Source organism: Ornithodoros turicata, chromosome 8 (genome assembly GCF_037126465.1).
Source record: "Ornithodoros turicata isolate Travis chromosome 8, ASM3712646v1, whole genome shotgun sequence".
Classification (NCBI taxonomy): domain Eukaryota; kingdom Metazoa; phylum Arthropoda; class Arachnida; order Ixodida; family Argasidae; genus Ornithodoros; species Ornithodoros turicata.
In genome coordinates, this window is record NC_088208.1 from 11,462,961 (window position 1) to 11,469,677 (window position 6,717).

Here is a 6,717-nt window from a genome sequence, read left to right on the forward strand (position 1 = left end):
CAACTTGCCTCAAGCGGTAACGCCACTGAGCTGTAAAGGCCACATCAAGGCGCATTCGGTGGAGTTGTAGAGAAGTGGTGTCGCTCTAAACGAGTCCCGACCGGCGATGATGGAATGTCCCAGCGGGCAGATGGTCGTGGCCTCACACTAGGATGGTGCCGGTAGAACTGACGTGCCAGCCCCGTTGCGCGTGGCAACAGAGGCATGTCATCGTCGTCCATGGGCCGCCACATCACTCCCCCCTCAGACGCGGAGCGGTGCATGTGGTTGAGGTTCGCATCGATACCACGAAGAGGAGAATGATGACGGCTCGTAGAATGTGGGCGGATGGGCATACGGCTTGTGCTTGTGGCTGTTGATGCAGCAGTAGCGGGATGGCGGGAACAAGAGTGCTGCGATCTGGGCGGATTCCAGTGGTGAGATGCGAATGCCGATTGGTTGAGTAGTTGGGTGCTTGAGTGGTTGCCGATTGTCTGCTGAGTGCGTTGAGCCCTTGTTGACTGCGCTGAGTTCTTGCTAAGAGATTGCTGCCGAGCGTTGATTGTTGCTGAGTGATTGAGTTGTTGAGTGCTGATTGTTGCTGGGTGAGTGCGTTGATGAGTGTGCGACAGTACCGCGACCGGTACGACAGCGTGAATGCCGGTTGCCACCAGAGAACTGCCGGAGAGGTCCATCATGAAGCAGGTGGAGGCCGGAAAGTTAGCTTACTGTGGTCTCCCTGCGGGTCCCCGGTGGAACAGTGGTCCCGGTGCGCCTTGCCTTCTAGAGGGTGGTTCGCTGCTGGTTTGCCGAAAAATTTAGGATGTTGCATGGCCGAATTACGCCGAACGGTGTACGGTGTTCGCCGTTCGGGTCACCAAATGTAGAGGAGGTGGTGTTCCCCTACATGAGTCCTGACCGGCGATGATGGAACGTCCCAGCCACGAAGTAAGAAGACTAGGAGATGACACTGCCCATAGAAGCAAGCGCCGGCGCGCGACCAGAGAGTGTCACGTTGGGGGAGAGAAAAAAGGCAGTTGCTGACTTTACGCGGCAGATGGCACGGCGGCACTGTCTTCCATTTTGCGCTTTTACATGGAAGGCTATGGGGAAAGCAATGCTTTTCGCGAGTCGTACAGCAGCCTCTATGGACGAAGACAAACTGATGAACGTGAACGATGTTTGTCTTGGCAATAAAGGTCGCGCTTGTTAACTACATAGCGCTTCCCGTTTAGCGAAACCAACGGAAAACAATTTCGTTCTCTTGCCTCTCGGTTCTGTTGAGCAGACGACAGGAGCACGATGATCGTTTCATCTTCTTCTTCTTTTCTAGCGTTTGATCCACGTGCTTTCACGTGTTTTAGTCACGCCGCCAGACAAGGGACAGTATCACGTGACCGCATGGTTTGGAAATTGTGTCCTCGTGCAACAGATGGCACTGTGGGCCGGGCCGCGGAGCGCGCGCTCCTCGTACATTCTCTGGTCGCGGGAGAGAGTGAAGTTTCATCTCCTAGTCTTCTTACTCCGTGGTCCCAGCGGGCAGATGGACGTGGCCTCACGCAAGGACGGTGCCGGTAGAACTGCCGTGCCAGCGCCGTAGCGCGTGCCAGCAGAGGCACGTCGTCATCGTCGTTCACGGGCCGCCACAGATTAATGCAGCATCGGACACCATCGGACTTCGATCGTTATTGTGAAGGGGCTCGTTATTTTATTTCCCCATTCCAACCAGCAATGGGGTAGAGTGTCGCCTGTGGCGATGAAACTCCCCACTCTCCAAGGTCAAAAATAAAGTTGTTGTTGTTGTGGAAGACGTAATGTTGCTAAATGTTTCTCTGCGCATTTTTGCGCCGGCAAAAGCGTTTGGTCAAAAATAGTCCACGAAACAATGCACATCTTCACTTAGGCTTAGGCGTCCAGACGGGAGAAGTCACACAAGGTGTGAAGTCCGCACACTACGCCTCGTCAACAGTGCACTGTCCTTTCTTCAGAACATCCGCTATTGTACCCGTGGTTGTCGCCCGGGAAGTTGCGCACCAAAATCGTTCGGCATGCCGCGAGCGAACGATATTGTTTCTGTTGCTGTCACCATCTTGTTTGTAAGTGAACGCTCTGCGCATGCTCCAGCTGAGTGGGAGCACCAAAGAAGTCCGATGAATTCGGAATGAGTGGGATTCCGATATTTTTAGTAGCCGATAGAGATATCCGACTAAGTATACGCATGTGCACTTTGCGGAAAGCTGAGTCGGAAAGTTATCGGAGGAGCAGAAGTGGCCAACTAAAACTCCCTATTGAAGCGTGCCTGTCCCGACATCAACATGCTGGGCTGAGATAACATACGAATAACGGGTTTCAAGAACGGGTTCCACGTATGGCATATTGCTCTGGCTCTGTCCTTGCTCAAGGGTGCAACGCAGCGCATGCAAGGAGGATAAAATGCATGCTTTTGTGCTAACGGCACTGGAGCTGTCACGTGACGAATAGTTCGGCAGAAATCCGTGAGAGGCGATTGAATCGCGTGCTGTCGAGACGCCAATGGCACCACCTCTTGGCAGGAACATCGGCTGGAACATCGCTCAGCACATCACTCATTCTAGTTGACTATACCGCATGTATGCGAACAGTCCAGCGGATGGCTTATGCCTAAGGTTCAGAGGTTTCGGAGTTTATTTCTAGGGTTTACCAGAGGTTGTTTTTCGGAGTGTATGATTTACAGCTCAGTTAGCATCTGAAATTCGGAGAAAACTTGACGACGCACGCACAGTTGTGCAGCGAAAACGCAGTTGTGTCACATTCATTGCTTCAACACTAAAGAGACACAAGCTTAACAACACATTTCGTGCGACGCACACTGAGGTGTTGCGCAATTCCAAATGCAGCCTGTCCGTGTGCAGCGCTCGCTGTTATGCGGCAGTACTTACATACGACAACCTCTGCATCGCGATCGCGGGACGGTGTGAACTCCTCGAAATCAGGATACGCCTTGACGTAGTCGCAGGGCAGCTTTCACTGGCGTCCCATCTTGTCAGCCCTACAATTAGTTGACCTTTAAAAAAAGACCGCTCCGCATGACCTCGGTTTAATGCTTATTTCAGTGCTCAGGTCAATGTGGGACGAGGAAATTGGGAAATAGACTGGGGAAAAACCTGGGCGGTGAATCCCCAAGAGGTCGAGATGACCGCCGAAGAAAACGCTAAGTCACGGAAAGCCTTATTGCATTGTGGTGGGGCCGGTATCCGAGTTCAGAAGAAACCCAAGACACAAAAGGACGCCAAGAACAATAACCCGGTTATCAGGGAAAACATCTGCAAAGCGGAGTTTCTCGGATTAATCCGAATGGCTTAAAATTTTACCGGATTACGTTTTTCCGGATTATCTCGGATAAATCCGAAAGCCCGGAACCCTACTTATGCCGTACGCACACGCACGCATGCGTCTGCACTCAATGAAACGCAGTATGTGTGAACCAAGCTGTATGGGCCTGTTGCTCTTTGGGCCAGGTGGCGCGAGTGAGCAGCAACATCAGCGCCCCAAATCATGCAACACTCCCCAGTTTAGCAGACGACGCGGCACTTTCAAGTACACGGTTTCGAGTTGTTCCCGCTTTTCAAGAAGCACCGCTTTTTCTGTTGATTTCCTACAGGTTTTGTAGCTTCCTTGGCACCATACCGTTTGACACACCATGCAAAACCAGCTGATGGAACTCCTTACTGTTGGGATCCGCGGCCGTTTGGGCCCGAAATGGCGCTGTGCAAACTTCAGTGCAACAGCCCTATAGTGTACGCTGCATAAACTTCGTCTCCTAATACGATATTCACAGACCCATACTGTAACGTCTCTTTGGCCACCCTGCTCGGCCCGGTCCTGCACAACCAGGGGGCAGTTACGACTGCCCTCTTGAGCTTTCTCCGTGCCACCGGCCTCTCGACCAGCCTCTAAAGGCCCTTTTGTGTATCAGACTGTGTGCATGTGCGTGTTTCCCCCTTTCTCTCTCTCTTTTCGTTTCCTTTCCTTCTTTTCGTTCTCTTTCTTTTCTTTCGTTTTCTTTCTTTCTTTTCAGTTTCTTTCCCTTTCATAGTTTTCTTTTTATTCAAGGAATAGCAAGTCGGTTTATGCCTGACTAACCTTTCGTCGTTTTTTTTAAATAAACATATACCCCCCCCAACCCCCCATAGTCTGCATCGCTAGAATTGAGGGCCACCCAGACGAAGAGATTCGTGCGTGTAATCGTGTACTGTGGCACACACATACGTTCAGGTTCATGGCCTGATAAGAATAAACAGCGAGTTGTAGCAGATGGGATAGCGATAACGCTTCGGAAGACACGATAAGTTAATCGCATGATTCCTTTGAAGTGTCTTACATCGCGTTGACGTCGTTGATCTTTGACTTGGGACCTTCGTTTATCGCATCGTTTCCGTAGAGTGTTCCGATCTGCAAAAACTTCCGAAAATGTGATTCTTTTGAATCCGAAATGGAGTCGTCATGCCCAGTCTGTTGTAATGCTAGTACCGAATTTTCCGGTGTATTAGGCGCGCTTTATACAGTAATAATAATAATTGGGGGTTTACGTCGCAAGACAACTGGGGTTATACAGTAAAAAAAGTGTTCGGAAGAGGTCCTGCGCGTTATACACGGAAATATTTTCCTGCAGAGTTCCTTCGTCAGTGACGTACAAATTCTAGCCTCTTCCACAGTGTGCTGTGGCTTCCCCCCCATATCTCTTAGTTAGGGTCAGTTGACAAACCGGCGAAAGGGCACTGGAGTTCATAAGAGGTTAACGATGTTGCTTAAGGATGCTATTCAGCAGTCAATAATCTTGAATTCATTTCAGAAGAATCGCGTGATTGAGAAGGGACGCGAAATGGAAAGCGGAGAGGAGACTAAAGTGTACTATAACAGCGACGCTATTGCGTCGGAGTTTAATGGATTTGTCTAAATGTGTTTCAAATATGGCATATGCATATATGATACACCGCTTTGGGTTATTGTGTGTACTGGTGGCAGTACAGAAGCTTTCAGCACCAATGCTGTGCGCGTTATGCACCGGTGCGCGTTATACATCCAACATTTTTCTAATTCTAATTTTAGGGGTGCGCATTATACACGAGTGCCAGTTATACGCCGGAAAATACCGTAATGCTATGGCATTTCGTACGCGTTAGGGAGTGCGCCAAAGAGTACAGTCATTTTTATTACATACTGGAGTTCTCAATTTTCTTCCCTGTCGTTATTACTCAAGTGGTAAAATTTGCCAAGTGATGAGATCAAGTGCGGGACTGGATAATTATGGAACATTTGTTGGTATACTACAGTCGTTTTACCCTGCATAAAATTTTAATCACGCCGGTTATAAGCGGAACGAATGGGCGAAAATATCTTCAACGTTCGATACATCAACCTTAATCGTTTTCTACTGTTGTTTTGCAAATTGTCTCGGTATGCACTCAACCATATAGCTCAATAAAGCCAATTATAAGTTTATAAGATGTACTATGTACATTACTAGGGATGCGCCAAACGAATCCGTGAATCCTGGAATCCTAGGCAGGGATTCGAGATTCGCGAATCCGAATCACATTGCCCAAAATAGCGAATCGAATCTTTCGAATCCACCAACCACGTTTGTCTGTTTCTTTTTAAAATCGGCGCCTCCGAGCCTGCTTGACCGGTGGCCCTCCGGGGCACGCCAAAACCACAACATAAAGCTGCGATATTAGTTTAAAAGTAACACGGTTTTGCTTTGATTGTTTCTTAGTTTTATCGCGGGAATTCAGACTCGCGAATTTACGTATTTTCTGTAGTTGATGAACAGCATGTTAAATAAGTTACACTTAGGAAGAAGTATATGGGTATGTCTTCCCCGGAAATTTTTTTTTTTTTTATTAAACAAAGATATCAAGTTGTGCTCCAAAACGCTTTTCAGTAGAAGCGTTTCTCCGTGGCTTTTTAAACTCTTTTTTGAAGAAAGGCTTCGAGATTCGTAATACGTAAGATTCGTGGATTCGTATAACCTTCCTTGGAATCGAATTGGGGTTCGAGAAATTCTGGATTCGTCCCACTTCTACACATTACAAGTCATGCTTCATGCTTTCCTCCGAGAAACACATCCCTCGCAAAGCGTCACGCACACACGTGAACGTCTTCAAAATTTTCACGGGAGGAATCTGGCTGTTACACTCTTATTTGACAAACGACAAAAATCCCGAAAATTACGGTTTAAAAACCACAAGATTGCGAACGGAAACCCACTGCGTTGGGCGTCCGTATCATAAGCGCGTGTACTTTTGAGAGGAGAGCGACTTACCTCCGAGCTGGATTTATCGGCCTACACTCTTCCCCAACAACGGAACGATTGAGTTTGCGCCCAACTGTCGGTCACGCGAACACCGGTGTGCAATCTGAGTTTTTTACCCTCATTGATAGCGCAAGGCAGAGGAAGGGACGTGCGCTTTGAACACCGTTCAATATCCGAGGGGAGGCAAAGTGCACGAGAGATGCCTTCGCGGAGGATGTACGCTATATGCCGGCAATGAGCCAACGCTGTAGATAGTGGCGCGTCTATTTTCCAGTCGATTTCGTAACTATAGTGTTATCTTTTTGTCCTCGCAAACCATAGAACTCTCATAATAACTAGAAACCAAGCCAGCGAAGGGGGGCGTCTCAACATGGGAGCCGCCATGATCGATACGTTAGGCCTAGCGTGTTACGAACGGTGGCACCTACGAGTCCCCTGCGCTG

The 6,717-nt window shown here is 48.9% G+C and overlaps 1 protein-coding gene across 2 annotated transcripts in view; it reads right to left on the reverse strand.

Moving 5' to 3' along the window:
• The window catches only part of LOC135366454 (sodium/nucleoside cotransporter 2-like), a 46,157-nt gene extending 39,748 nt beyond the window's left edge, over positions 1-6,409 (reverse strand). For both annotated transcript variants that reach the window (XM_064599162.1, XM_064599163.1), the window contains exon 1: positions 6,284-6,409. The gene's annotated coding sequence lies outside the window, so the exon portion shown is untranslated. The remainder of the gene's footprint in view (positions 1-6,283) is intronic.
• Between the last annotated feature and the right edge of the window lie 308 nt (positions 6,410-6,717).